Genomic DNA, 14,876 nt, shown 5'->3' on the forward strand with positions numbered 1-14,876 from the left:
TAAAAAGAAAATAGTAGCACAAGATGCTAGGGAGATTGTTGGTATGAGATTGGATGGGGTCTTGAATGTCATGCTTTCAGTCAATGATATGATATAAAACAACCATGGTAGTGACACAAGAAGTCCATGGTGCATGTAGGACACCAACTGTTGGAGAACCCTCATGTTTTCTAGTTGACCTTTCTCCAGATGTTCCAAAGGAAAACCTACTACTCCTGTCATACCTAGAACTGTCTATGGCATCTTGAATGCATGAGAAGTAGAGGTCATTCCTTCATTCCACACCTTTTAATTGAGATCTTCTTAGGATGAACAGAATAGAGCCCCAGGCTTTAAGGTGGAGTAAAGGTGGTGAACTAAGAGTGACTTAGATACTTTGTTTTTTTTAAATTACTGTTGAGGGGAGCTCTAAAGCATGCCTTTAGATGAGTAATACAGAAAGAATATGCTCAATGTTTAAGAGAGGGACTGGATAACAAAAATTGAAAAGGAGGGAGCCGTTCTTCCAAGGATAGGGTCAGGCAATGATTTACTTGGCTTCAAGAAGAGGTAAGAGTGAGCTCTTCAGAAAAAAATTTCTTCCAGATGAGAAGGGACATAACACTATATATTTTTTCCTTTAATTTTCTCTCTCTCTCTCTTTTTTTTTGAGAACCAGCTGTGTTTGACATTGTCCTGGATCTTTTGCCCATGGTATCTTATGTAATCTTCACAATACTCTTTGAGGTAGGGATCTTCATCTTCGTTTTATAGCTGGGAAACCCAGGCAATGGAGCTTTCCTTAACTTGGCAATAGATAGTTAAACTTGGGTTTATTAATTGTTCGAGAATACTCTCCCTGGTCTTCTCATAGAAAATATATCAATTCTAAAGACCAGTTACAACTCTCCCTGTCACAGTGTCATTAGACTCTGTAGCCCAAACCCAAATTCAAAACGAGTCTTATTCCCTGGACTTTGAAATCATAGGTAAATCTGTATAATTTAAATCTTTTAGCTGTAAGCTATTCTCTATATTAATACTCTATTTTCACAGGTAGCAATAAAATAATGTATTTTTTCTCTAGAAACATAATATAAACCCTGTATGCAAGGGCCATAAATTTTAATGTGTTTTTGTTGTTGTTGTTGTTTTTTCCTGAGTCCTCTGTTATTCTAGGCCAGTTGATCTCAAGATCATATGGCCACACCCAGGCCACAAAAGAGCAAGCTGGTGCAGAATCCAAAGTGGCATATTGAAGATTGCAAGATGTTTGTTTGCCTAGTCAGAGACAACTACTGTTAGACCCAGGATAAAACAGAAAATGAGAGGGCCTTTACTCAGAAAACAGGAAAATATGCCATTACAGGGTCTAAAATAAAATGCTTCTTCCTTCCTTTAGGGGTCTCTCTCTCACTCCTGACTTGTCATAGTGTCTCTTATTTACTGCTCAGTGTCATTCTAGGTATGGAAAATTTTATTTTGAACAATTAGCATGAATATTGTCATTTATCTTCATATTGCTCAATGCCAGTTTCAAATGCAAATTTAAAAGCATTTAATTGTATGTGGTACCACCAACATAACACAATTTATATTTCTCAGCACATGCATATATTTTGTATGAGAGGGAAGATATGCACCTAAATAATTCAAATCTTTTAAAAATTTCACTAATTGACAAATGAACATCTACCAACATTGTCTATTTTTAGCTTCTTGATGAATGAGAAGTACTGAGAGGTAAGGAAGGACATCGTAGGTTTCCTTGGTCATTGCATCTGTTAGAACATCATTAACTTCTTTCTGAGTTTGAAGCAAGTTCTTGTAGTAAAGAAAAGCATAGCCTCTGGAAGCTCTCAGTGCCCCTGCTTACTTAGTTGGAGATATAACACACTTATTTTATACTCACTTTGAGTCTAGTACAACTACCATGCATCCTGTATTCACCAAAATGCTGTATGCATGGGGAATTTCCAATAATATTTTAATAGGATGTCAAAGAACAGAGAAAACATGCATATTTGCATATTGCATTTACCTCTTTTACTCAAAACCATGCTTCATTGTTCTTTTGGACTTCACTTACAACGCACAAGTTTACAGGTAAATTATTGAGAATTTCAAGGCAATGGCAGCAGGGCATTTAACCAAACACAAGGCCCGTTGGGATGTGGATCCCTGTGAGAGTGCACAGGTTGCATACCCATGAAACCAGCCCTTGCCTGGACCAGTCAAGGATTCCCACTTTGGCATCACCCAATGATGATAGCATTGCTGCCTGATGAGAAAGAAGAGATACTTCAGTGACAAAGGGCTCATGGATGCAAGCCCAAAGCCACCAATAAGCAATTTCATGAGTTTCTATACTGAGGGCAATACTGCTTGTACATTTTAATTCTGATAAGAGGAGAGGCAATGTAAGGGGCTGGTAGGTGCTGTGCAGTGGCATTCAGGAGCCCTGTGCTCTGGTACCAGCTTTGCCATCAATGAGCATGACACAACCCCTCTGAGTGTCAATGTTCCCATCTATAAAATAAAGAATACTGACTACCTCTGTGAAAGTAAATAATAGATGATATATGTGTCTAGTAGGTAGTAACACATGTAGCTTTTCTTTTTCTTTTTTCTTTTTTTTTATATGTTTCTTAAGCTGGAAACTTTTGGGGAGAGACAGTCAAACAGACTCCCACATGTGCCCCACCGGTATCCACCCGGCAGCCCACCAGGGGGCGATGCCCCGCCCACCAGGGGGCGATGCCCTGCCCCTCCGGGGCGTCGCTCTGTCGACCAGAGCCACCCCAGCGCCTGGGGCAGAGGCCAAGGAGCCATCCCCAGCGCCCAGGCGATCTTTGCTCCAATGGAGCCTCTCTGCGGGAGGGGAAGAGAGAGACACAGGAAGGAGAGGGGGAGGGGCGGAGAAGCAGATGGACGCTTCTCCTGTGTGCCCTGGTCCTGGCCGGGAATCGAACCTGGGACCTCCGCACGCCAGGCCGACGCTCTACCACTGAGCCAACCGGCCAGGGCCCACATGTAGCTTTTCATGCCCATTTGGAGATGTGTTGAGTCTATGCTTATAAGAACACTAAATCAATAGCACTTTTCTGAAGAAAATCTGGAAGGAGGGTTAAACGCTTCTGCCACTTGGGTCCAGCGCTTCTGTTCTACAGATAGCACAGGCTGACTTTTGGGGAGATCATGTCTCTCCATATTCATTAGGTTTTATAATCTCAGTGCATTAGTAACACTACTGAAACTGTATTTTTGATAATTATCAATTATTTAATTATAGAGTTGTCCAGATGGGAGGAAACTGTGCATAAGTTTCAGCTTTGGAGTCTGTTATAACCTCTAGTTAAAGTTGCCTAGGATACACATACAGGTATACATGTACATGTATTATTTCATCTTCCTCAAATGAATTATATTCAACTTTCTTCATTTTTTAGCATGCGAATAAATCTACCTCTCATTTCCTAGGAGACTAAAGAAACCAGCAAATGATGGCCAGTCTGCTGCTTTGATTCCTTCTCCCCTCTGCCAAACTGGTGTAGTGTTTATTTGTGCTCAGTTTTCTTTTCATTCTGTAAGTCTGCAATTGTTACAATCCCTGATGCATGCCTATAAGGATTTATAAGAATATATTCCTGGCTGGACGAGTGATTGCATGGTACGTTTTACATTTGACATCTGACCAAAATACACCTCTCCAAAGGACAAGAGAAAGAAGGGGAAAGGAGAAAGGAATAAGAAAGCGCCCCAAGAGGCCCTTGGCTTTCAAGGAAGCACTAGACAAGCTGGCTGCTTTACCAGAGCCTCAGGCTGAGAGCCTAGAGCCAGAAAGGAGTTACACACACACACACACACACACACACACACACACACCCCTTCAAAGTACCTGGCCTGGTCTGGGGATTTGTTGACATAGATCGAAGATTCTTTCTGATCCTACCATTTCCTCCCCACCCTCAAGTATTCTCCCTCTACAATCCACAGCTGAAAGTGAAATAATCCAGTCATAAAAAGACAAGGACCATATGATTTAATTCATGTGTGGAAGCTAATGAACAAAATAAATTAACAAGCTAAATAGTCGTCAGACTCATAGATACAGAGCAGGCTGACAGCCTAGGGGTAGGGGGCGAAGGGGGTGTAGGTCTGTGAGCTGGAGGTGGAGGGATTGAGCAAAAAAGAGGAAAATCTAATGGGCGGACAATAGTGTGGTGATTGCCGGGGGAAAGGGAGTGGGGGGAGGTGGAGGACGGTCTTGGGGGGATAAATGGTGATGCGCGGAGACTTGACTTGGGGTGGTGAACATATAGTAGAGTGTACAGATGTGTAGTAGGATTGTGCACCTGAAACCTATTTAATTTTGTTAACCAGTGTCACCCCAATAAATTCAATAAAAAGAAAAAATAAAAAAGAAATAATAAAATACACAACTGGTTTTGAACAATGTTCCATGTCTGCACTAACAATAATATTTCTTAACCCCCCTAGCAGCTTTCTACTCCTAAGCCTAGGATATATGACTAAATATTTTTTAAAGAGCAACTTAATGCTTTTCTTCTCTTTAACTTTGAACTCCTTCCGAGGAGTTTGTCTTTCCTGATATTGAATGAAAAGTTTTTATAGTTTCTCTTGGTTTCCCATATACAAGAAAAAAAAAAAAAGCTCTAGATTACATTTGATCATAAGGTCAGTAATTAAAATGTATCCTCCAGAGCAATGAATTTTAATCTTTTTCCTCTCTCATGGCACACATAAACTAATTACTAAAATTCTACAACACACGAAAAAATACATTTCTTGTCGATCTGAAAAAGATAAAAGGTATAATTTTGATTCAGTTACATCACATGGGACAGCTATTGTTGTATTGGCTGTTGTCATTTTCTTTTTTTTTTGTATTTTTCTGAAGTGAGAAGCACGGAAGCAGAAAGACAGACTCCCGCATGTCCCCGACCAGGATCCATTCGGCATGCCCACTAGGGGGTGATGCTCTGCCCATCTGGGGCATTGCTCCATTGCAACCAGAGCCATTCTGGTGCCTGAGGTGGAGGCCAGGGAGCCATCCTCAGTACCCGAGCCAACTTGCTTCAATGGAGCCTTGGCTGTGGGAGGGGAAGAGAGAGATAAAAAGAAGGGAGAGGGGAAGGGTGGAGAAGCAGATGGTCGCTTCTCCTGTGTGCCCTGACTGGGAATTGAACCCGGGACATTCACATGCTGGGCCGACACTCTACCACTGAACCAACCAGCCAGGGCTGTCATTTTTATATTTGACAACCTAAGGGAAAAGAGACCAGTGCCTCTGACTAAATAGTCAGGTATTGTATGTTTGAAAAATTCTTGTTGGCAAACCGATTGAAATCGCTGCTCCAAAGTAATCAACATTTCTTACTGAATTTCAAGTTCACAGATCTCCCTTCTTCAGGTGGGGCCCTGCAGTGGTGGGCAGTGGATGTTTCTTCTCTTTTTCCTAACCACATGTCTTTTACTATTCCTCAGGGAGTCTGTGGCTCCAAGATCAGAATGAGACCATGGAGGACTGCTGGGTGGTAGAAAACAGCTCTGTTGACCCACGTTTGAACTGGCACGTGGCCCTTTCTGGTCTTGACAGTTGCTTATAGCTGATGCTCTCACATGGGATGCTCTTCTATGTTTATAGAAAACCCACTTCTCCAGAAGGAACCCATTTCTTAGAAAGAGGTGAAGTACCTCTTTGGGTTGACCACTTAAGTAAAAGCTGTCTTTTTATGCGCAAACTCAAATTACCCCAGGCTGAATCCTGGTAAGTGGTTCGTATTTTGGCCCTTGGCACATACTATTTTGCTCTAGGACTTTGGGCTTTAATCTCATTTCAACATCCCATTGATTTGGAATGGAGAAGATGAAGGCAGGGATGTAGCATAGTGGTTAAAAGCAAAGGCTTTGTGGTCCAAGTCCTGGTTCTGAAACTAAATAGCTGTGTGACTTTGAGTAACTTGACTTTTCCAAGCCTCAATTTCTTTTTACCTATGAAATGGAATGATAATACCTAATCAAGAGGCTTATTGTGAGGGTAAGATTATTAAAATAACCAACACATATGCACTCAAGTGGCATGTGATATTATATCTGACCTCTGATCTCCCAGCAATATTTGTTCTATTCTGTGAAAGGGAGCAGGTGTTTGTTCACTTCACCTGTACATGCTCTGGAACAGTTATAAAACCAGTTTTCAAAAACACTCCAGCCAGCCATTTCAGAAGAGATCCTTACTTGATAGGCAAGATGTGCAATTTCCAAATGGACTTCATATATAATTTCTCAGGTCATCTTTGAGATGCCGCTATAAGGAAGACAGAAAAGAGTATTGTTTCCCTCTCTTCACAGATGAGGTGTTCGTGTTGCAGCAGGGACACAGGTCATAATGACAGTGCTGGACTCACAACCCAAATCATCTGACTTCCTTGTGCTTTTCGAGCTGCATTAGCTGTCCTCCTCTTCCATTGCATCATCTGTCAAATGAGCTCTGCACCTAGAAAAAAGGATGTAATTACCCGAGGCAACAGTTCGGAGGGAGGCTTTAGAAGAGGGAGAAGTGTCTCTCATGGGTTTTCATCCATGCTGGTGGCCTTCCCAAGTGAGTGGGCAGGAATGCCTCTGGTGAGGTGCAGACCTATTCTATCCCATGAGGGCGCTGGCCTCCCATTTCCTTCAGAAAGCACCGGGTTCTCTAAAAATCACCCCGTTGACATGCCATTAACAGAGCAGAACATGTTGACATCCAGCTGTTGCTTTCATTACCAATTTGTTTTAATTGGTCTCACACTGTTTTCCCCTCACTTCTTTGTACTGTGTTGGTTTAACGCTGTCTGCAGCCAGCCTGGCTTGAGCTGTAAACCTTTTATGAGGGGAACTTGCTGATGTGTGGAAAGTCACAGGCAGCTGGCTGGGCCCAGCTGGCAAGTCTGGAACATTCCAGCTCCAACCTTAACCATTTGATGATTTTGTTTCTCTTTCAATGTCTCTTTTTTGAAACTACAATTGCTAACAATTCAGAGAAGGGCTATGTCTCTGGGTGAACCTCGAACAAAATTTATTCTTAATGCACAACTAACAGATTGGTAAACTGAGAAACAGGATGAAGTTTGGAATAAAGGATGGTTACAACATTGCTGTTAAAAAAAATTTGGTGATCATGAGTAGGACTTTTTGCCATAGCCAGTGTCACAAATTAACAACTGAGCTGTGGCCCAGTGCAGACAGTGTCCTTGGAGGAAGACAGAAATCCAGATGGTGGGCTGTGATCCAGAAGTTTCAGCATCAGTCGAGACTGCAAGGTGATTACAAGGTGACGAAGGGGAAGATGGCAGCCAGGATTTGCAGAAGGTCATCGCTGGTTGTGCCTGCTAGTGGTTACTGCTCACCTGGCATAGAGAGTAGTGAGATAAAGGTTTGCTTTCTCTACAAAAACCATAAGGTAGAACTTATTCATATCACATAGCTTAGCTTTAATTTTCATTTATACTCAACTTGAGCTGTTAAACAGGAACATACACACACACATACACACACAGGACAGAGTTCCCATAGGAACAATTTATTTACTTGTATATTTAACCAATATTTATTGAGCAACACCGTCTTCTCGGGACTGTTATAACTGTTCTACGATCATGTAGAAATGAGGCTATCTCCCTCCAGGAGTTTACAATCCATTCAAAGAGATAAACTATTATGGGTAATTTCAGTGTAATGAAATATGATAAGTATTGCAAAGGTAAAAATAAGTAAAGTATTATAGAATAAGAGGTTTCTTCTGGAGGATTTATTTAAAACACCAGTAACAGTTCTTGCAGTAAAATAAAAAAAGGTTTTATTTTAAGTACAAATTACCTCAGCTGTTCATTGTACTTAAAATCGCTAAATAAATAACCCATTCCAAATACCTTGGTTTTCATTTACTTTGGTTATCGTCGGCTTCAGATTTCATTGATTTTTTTCCGCAAAAAAATTGTCTCAGTTTTCGTCAGTTGCCTCAGATTTTGTCAGCAAGCCCTTGTGACCTCACTGCTAATTTTGCGAAAACAAAGGGTGACCCACGCATTCTCCTGCTCAGTGTGGCATTGTTTCTGTTGTGTGACAATCACTCTGAGTGTCTAGCCAAACAATTCCATTGCTCTCCAGTGTTTTTCTGCTTTGTTTATTCATTGTGAATGCTAATACTATAATTACATGTAAGTGATTACTGCATATACTGTATTTGGTGTAATCTGTTTATTTTGTTTTTCAGTTTCATAGTGTACATAACACATGTAGATAAAGTCACATGTGCTCAAATCTCATTGTTCCTGTTAAGTGTTTCCCTTACTAATAAGTTAACCCTTTCCTTTTAGCTCCATCATGGGATCAAAGAAAGTCTCCAGAGCCAGCCACCCTTTGAAGAAGAAGGCCAGGAACATGATCAAGTTGGAGAAGGAAATCATTGAAAAATATGAGAATGGCTTCAAGATTGCTGAAATTGTCCACCTATATGGGAAGTAGCCATCCATGATAAGTTCCACTGTGGTGAAAAAGGAAGCAATCAAGGAGGCTAATGTAGCGAAAGGAGTGAATGCGCTAATGAAACAGAGATCGCAAACAATTGAAGATGTCAAACAGTTATTATTAATTTGAATCAATCAAAAACAGTTAAATGGTGATTCTGTTTCAGAGGCCATCATATGTGAAAAGGCCAGACTGTTGTATGCCGATCTTATTAAGAAAATGCCTGGGATGAGTGTTAGTGTACTTAGTGATTTTAAGGCCAGCAGAGGCTGGTTCAAAAAATTCAAGAGGTGCACTGGCATACACAATGTTACTAGGCACGGCAAAGGCGTGAGTTTGGACAAGTCTGAGGCCAAAAAATTTGTGTCCGAATTCAAAGATTACATAGATGCTGAAAGTTTCATCCCCCAACAAGTTGTCAACTGTGATGAAACTGGACTCTTTTGGAAGAAAATGCCAAAGAGGACATTCATTACCCAAGAGGAAATGGCACTGCCAGGACATAAGCCTATGAAAGATAGGCTAACTCTTTTGTTGTGTGGTAATGCCAGTGGTGATTGTAAAGTGTTACTGGTGCACCATTCAGAAACTCCTAGAGTGCTTAGCAGAAACAATGGGATTAAAAGTAAATTGTGTGTGATGTGGAGAGCAAACAAGAAAGCATGGGGTCACAGGCCAATTTTCATTGAGTGGTTGAACGAAGTGTTTGGCCTGAGTATGAAAAAATACCTCCAGGGTCATCAGTTGCCCCTTAAGTGCCTCCTGATAATGGACAATGATCCTGCACATTCTCTAGCTTTGGAAGACACATTGTTGGAGGCATTCAGTTTTTATCACAGTGAAATTCTTGCCTTCTAATACCACACCACTCATCCAGCCCATGGACCAGAATGTCACTTCAAATTTCAAGAAACTGTACACAAAATCAATGTTTCAAAGGTGCTTTGAGGTGACATCAGAATTGTCCTTAAGAGAGTTCTGGAAAAAACATTTCAAAATTCCCAACTGCATTAGCCTCATAGATAAGGCTTGGTAGGGAGTGACATCCAGGATGATGAACTCTGCCTGGGAGAAATTATGGCCAGAATGTGTACTTGAGAGAGATTTTGAAGGGTTTTAGCCTTCCTCCTGATGACTTTACACATGTGGTGCAGTCAATTGTTGATTTGGGGAAGTCCATGGTTTTGGGGGTGAGTAGTGAGGACGTGGAAGAGCTGGTGGATGGCCACAGTGAAGAACTCACCACTGAAGAGCTGCAAGACCTTCACCTAGAAGTGCAACAGACGGCAGATGAAGCAGTTGCTTCAGATGAGGAGAAAGACCAGGGGAGAATGTGCCTTCTTCAGAGATTAAGGACATCTTCTCCATGTGGAATAAGGTACAGAAATTTGTGGAGAAAAATCACCCAGACAAAGCTGTTTCAGGCCATGTCTACAACTCGTTTAATGATACAGTAATGTCTTGCCCCATTTTAGGCAAATCTTAAATGGGTGGCAGAAACAGACCTCTTTGGACAGCTTTCTTGTGTGACATGGGTCCACTGACTCTGAAGCTGGTCCTAGTGCCAAAAGACCAAGAAGTGAAGTGACCCCAGATAGTGCCTTGATACCCAAAGTCTTTATGGAGGGGGATTCCCTGTCCAAACAATGATATCTGCACCTCTCTTTCCCCTCCTTGCTGTCTTCCATATGCCAAGAAGAGTCTTCAGAAAGGTAAATACCATGTTACATGTTCATTTATTTTTTACATTAGTCTTTTATATTCATTTTATATTAATTTCTTATTGTTTTTAGTATTAAACACTACATTTATTCTCTATAAAATGTGTTTTTGGTATGTATTTTGGAGTGTCTGAATGAATTAATTGGATTTACATAGATTCATATGGAAAAAATTGCCTTGGTTTTTGTCGGTTTTGGATTTTGCCTATTGCTTTCAGACAGATTATCAATGAAAACCGAGGAATCACTATAGTGTCAAAAGCAAGAGGCTCTTTTAAAAAATAACTTGACATGAAAATGAGTCAATTTGGATACTTAAAAAACAAAAAGATTGGGCCCTCATAGAAGACACAAAATTAACTTATTTATTCTGTCTTGAAAGTTTAAAACTGGACAATGGGATGTGTAGTTATTTGATTAGAATCTTGAATCTTGAGTTGTAAAGGGAATGCCTTCCTGAAAAATGTGTGCATGTGTGTGTGTGTGCATGTGAATGTATTGTACATAAAAAAGATAACTATTGAGTTGTTCTTTTGATCAACACTGTCGCCAATATGCCAAACTCTATAATAGACATGGCAACTACTCAAACATGAAGAATAGTGGGCTCAGTGTGCACGCAATGCACAAATATGTGAGTAGATACTTGGAATGTTGGGTGAGTACAGTGGTGGCTAGGTAACAAACAGCTGGGACAAAGAAAAGAGAAGATTGAAAGCAGAGAGAGATTTCACTAGTTCATAATTTGGCCGTGGCCTATGCTGGGAGTAATTGCCCACTTCACTCCTGAAAAATGATCTATGTGTCATCTTTGGCACACTGACGCAGGTAGGTGGCCGAGGTTCTTCATGGGTTGTGACATTAATCATACTATATATTGCAAGTGTGTGAATCAGTGTAAATATATCAAAGTTGACAATTATCTGTGTGGTTTAATGATGACCTTTTATAGTGATATCCTCTTGGAATCTGACAAGTGTAGTTAAAAACTTCATAGGTTTCCTAAATTACTGGAATAAACATGTAATAAAATTTAAGTTTTGACATACCTATTTCTTTTTATTTTTATTTTACTACTTTAATTCTAATGATACTCGGTAGTTTTCTTTTCTTAATTATTTATGTTTACTTGGTATTTTTATTTATTTATTCATTTTTTTTAGAGAGAGAAGATGAGAGAGAGAGAGAGAAAGAGAGAGAGAGAGAGGCGGGGGAGGAGCAGAAAGCATCCACTCCCATATGGGCCTTGACCAGCAAGCCCAGGATTTCGAACCGGCGACCTCAGCAATCCAGGTCAATATTTTTACCCCCTGAGCCACCGCAGGTCAGGCTACTTGGTATTTTTAATCAAAAGTGGGTGTGAGGATTTGAAAATAGATAGCAAATAAATCTCTTATGTAACTCAATGATACTGGAATTCTAAATGAAATCCAATTGAATTTTGTTACAGATCCAAAATTTTAAATTAAAAAAATTTAAAATAATTGAACAGGAAAAGCTCAAAATTCCTTTCATTGTTGGTCATAAATATCTTAACAATATGTGATGTAAGGAATAAGAACTCATGATTTCTGTACCTGCTGTCAATGTATTCTATATTTTGGAGTAGAGTAGGGAACAGATTACACTGCGGAAACTCTAAGGGTTGTTAAGGAGAGATTATTTAGGTCCTGCAGTCTCCCTCTTGTTCTTAAGAACATGGGCATCAGCGGACTGCTGGACATACAATATGGGTCAGTGTGTCCAGTTCTCAAGACCACCCTCAGGTTCAATGACATTGGAAAAATTCACAAAAGCAGTTAGGATTTATTACATTTAAAGTTTCCAGGTTAAATTTGACAAAAGAAAAAAGTACATAAGGCATAATTTAGGACATATCAGGCATGGGCTTCCAGTCATCTTTCCTAGGGAGTTATACAGACTGTGTTTAATTCTTCCAGCAATGTGTGACAATACGTATGGAGGATTGTTGACCAGAGAAGCTCACCCAATTCTTTGTATCCATTTTTATGGAGGGTAGATCATGTAGGCATGAAGCACCCAAGTAGCTGACCTTAGTTACTCAGTTTCTAGATTCTCTAGAGGTCAAGTTGAGTTGGTACCACATGACCCATGGCCCCAACTGTAAAGCACATTGTTTGCATAGACAATCTGGCATGACCCAAGGCCCTCGGTAACCAAAGGCACTTTTATCAAGTGGGATACTCCAAGCGTTTACCAGTTACCTTCAAGGAGTCATTAAAATCCAGGCTTTTCTTTGGAATATGCCTGGTTTGAACATCCTAGACCCACTGAGTTAACTCTTTACTACAGTTGGCATTCCAGGGAAGGGACAGTACACACTGCATCCTCTTATATGGCACTCACAAAAAACAGTTCTGTCGGTGTGGAGATGATCAGATCACTGGGCAGTAGGCAGTTTGAGTTAGGTGCTAACTGTTCACAGAAGTTGTCAGGCAAGCCAGTTGCATTGCACACTGGGGTGTTTGGGGGATTTAGGAAGCTGAGTTTGGGCTCAGCCTCCCCTCCTCCTTCCCTAAGAGAGGGAAGAGCCTTAGTTCCCAGATGCCTGTAGGCTAGTCAACCAAGAATAAGCAGAGGTGTTCATCTTCCAACAACAAATTTCCTATAGAATTTTATATCCCCAAGATTTTGAACAGTAAACAGAAATTGAATAATTTGGGGAAATTAAAATGTTCTACCTGAAGTCAAATTTAGACTCTTTAAATGCCATGGGGAAGTGAATACCTGCAGAAAAAACCGTAGTTGGCTTACTTGTTTATCTTTCTTTTTATGAAACAATCAAGAAACATTTCCTTTATTCCTTTTTTTTTTGGTGTTTGCCTGCCTCCTTCACAATGTACTGCAGTTATGGAATGCACTGATGTGTGCCTTACAGTGGAATTACACACGACAGCATAGGCAGGCCCAGCACAAACCCTGGAACTCCTGCTCTGCTTTGTCACAGAGTAAACGTCCCTGTGTAAGTGTGTTCTCTCCTGCATGGTTACTTTTCCTACATGTCCCCTCAAACACCCTGCGTAAAATAAACAATTTTTTAAACTCAAGGTTGATGAACTAAAGGATGAAAAAAAGGAAGAAGGTGGCTTGAATTCACACATTCTGCATTTTTCTAAACCTGAAACCCTTCTTTGTATTGTAAATGATTAAAGCATGAGGCAGTGGTCAGCTGAAACCATCCAAATGATAAAGTCCTAAACTAGACTAAGAACTCATCAATGCTATAAAAATGTAATTCCTTTGTAGCACAGCGGATTGAGTGATCCCCTGCGTGATTATTCAAAAGTTTGCCCGAATGGCCTTGGGTAACAAGAAGAGGTACAGCCAAAGCAGCGTGGCATGTTTGGAAGTTGTTTCGAATATCAGATGTGTGCAAAACCTTCCAAAACCACAACTGCATGTTGAAGGTAGCCCGTTAGCGCACTGATTTTTTTTTTTCCAGGCAGGACAAAATTTTGTATATGTGAGCTTAGGACTAAACAAAGGTCATCCTAGCCAAAGAGAATTTGCTAACGATAATAAAATCCTGGACGAATCTTAGGGCATGATGTTCCCTAAGGAGCTGAGCCACATCAACGTGTGCTGCCAAATATTTTTGAGGTTGCAAAGCTCTAGGGCTCCTTATCAATGGGTTTTTGTGAATCCTTTTTGAATCGAAAATTTTCTTTGTTGGAGTTAGACTGTCTTTGTATTCTCTTGACACTCATAACAAAAGATGCCTGATTTAGAAATGCTGTTTGCCAGAAAAATCCAACATCAGGTGAGTCATTAAACACTATTCTTCCCCGGTGTGCAGTCTTCTCTTTCCAGTGGAGGTTAGCTCATTCTGTGTTGGGCTAAAATTCCACTTGAAAAGTAAACATTTGTTTCTCTTCTCAGCAGTTCCTCTGTCTTCTCTCTTTGTACCTATTTTCCTGGTTTCTTGCCCACAATCGTCCTTATCCGACCTCTCATTTAGGACTTTTACATGAGGGTGAAAAACAAGAATAATGAGTTTCAGAATGAAAATCTTAGATCTATCATCACCAAATTCCTTGTCAGGAATTTTCTAAATCTCTTAGGTATAACAATTGCTCGTTTTTATTATTCAGTTCGGCTATTAACAACTATGCTTCAGATACATACACATATGATATATTTTTTATATCTTTTACTTTACTTTTATGATGTCAATTACTGAAAGGTCATTTAAGTTTTCAGCTGAGCCAATCTATCCAAAAGGCATGTGCTACCAGAAGTTTGTGTCAGACAGAAAGCTTTGTTCTTTTCCTTTTTTTAAATGAAAAGCAAGGAATGAACCACAGTGTCCAGTTGGGGTTTTCTTTAATTCTAGAGAACATATTTATATGGAAAAATCAGTTTGAATAGTAAGAGAGTCACACATTTATAAAGTTAAAATAGTTAAGTTGGCAAACATTCATGGTGCTTTATTATTAAATGTGTCTGATATTAGTTGTGTTAGATATTAAATATGGAGGACTGTTCTAAATTACATACCTGAAAAAATTATACAGAATAATCAAACAGAAGAAAATCAAGTTTTACTGTCTTACTAAGCATAGATAAAAAACCCCCCAAAACTAAATTATCCAGGCAGCTGTAGTCTACTGCATGCAAGAGACA

General features: G+C 40.1%; 1 long non-coding RNA gene across 3 annotated transcripts in view; it reads right to left on the reverse strand.

Moving 5' to 3' along the window:
- Positions 1-6,825, reverse strand: part of LOC136328627 (uncharacterized) — a 28,088-nt gene extending 21,263 nt beyond the window's left edge. For 2 of the 3 annotated variants that reach the window (XR_010730079.1, XR_010730078.1), the window contains exon 1: positions 6,241-6,825. This is a non-coding gene — a long non-coding RNA (uncharacterized lncRNA). The remainder of the gene's footprint in view (positions 1-6,240) is intronic. The other variant, XR_010730080.1, reaches the window with a different exon arrangement.
- Between the last annotated feature and the right edge of the window lie 8,051 nt (positions 6,826-14,876).

This window comes from Saccopteryx bilineata, chromosome 3 (assembly GCF_036850765.1).
Source record: "Saccopteryx bilineata isolate mSacBil1 chromosome 3, mSacBil1_pri_phased_curated, whole genome shotgun sequence".
NCBI lineage: Eukaryota > Metazoa > Chordata > Mammalia > Chiroptera > Emballonuridae > Saccopteryx > Saccopteryx bilineata.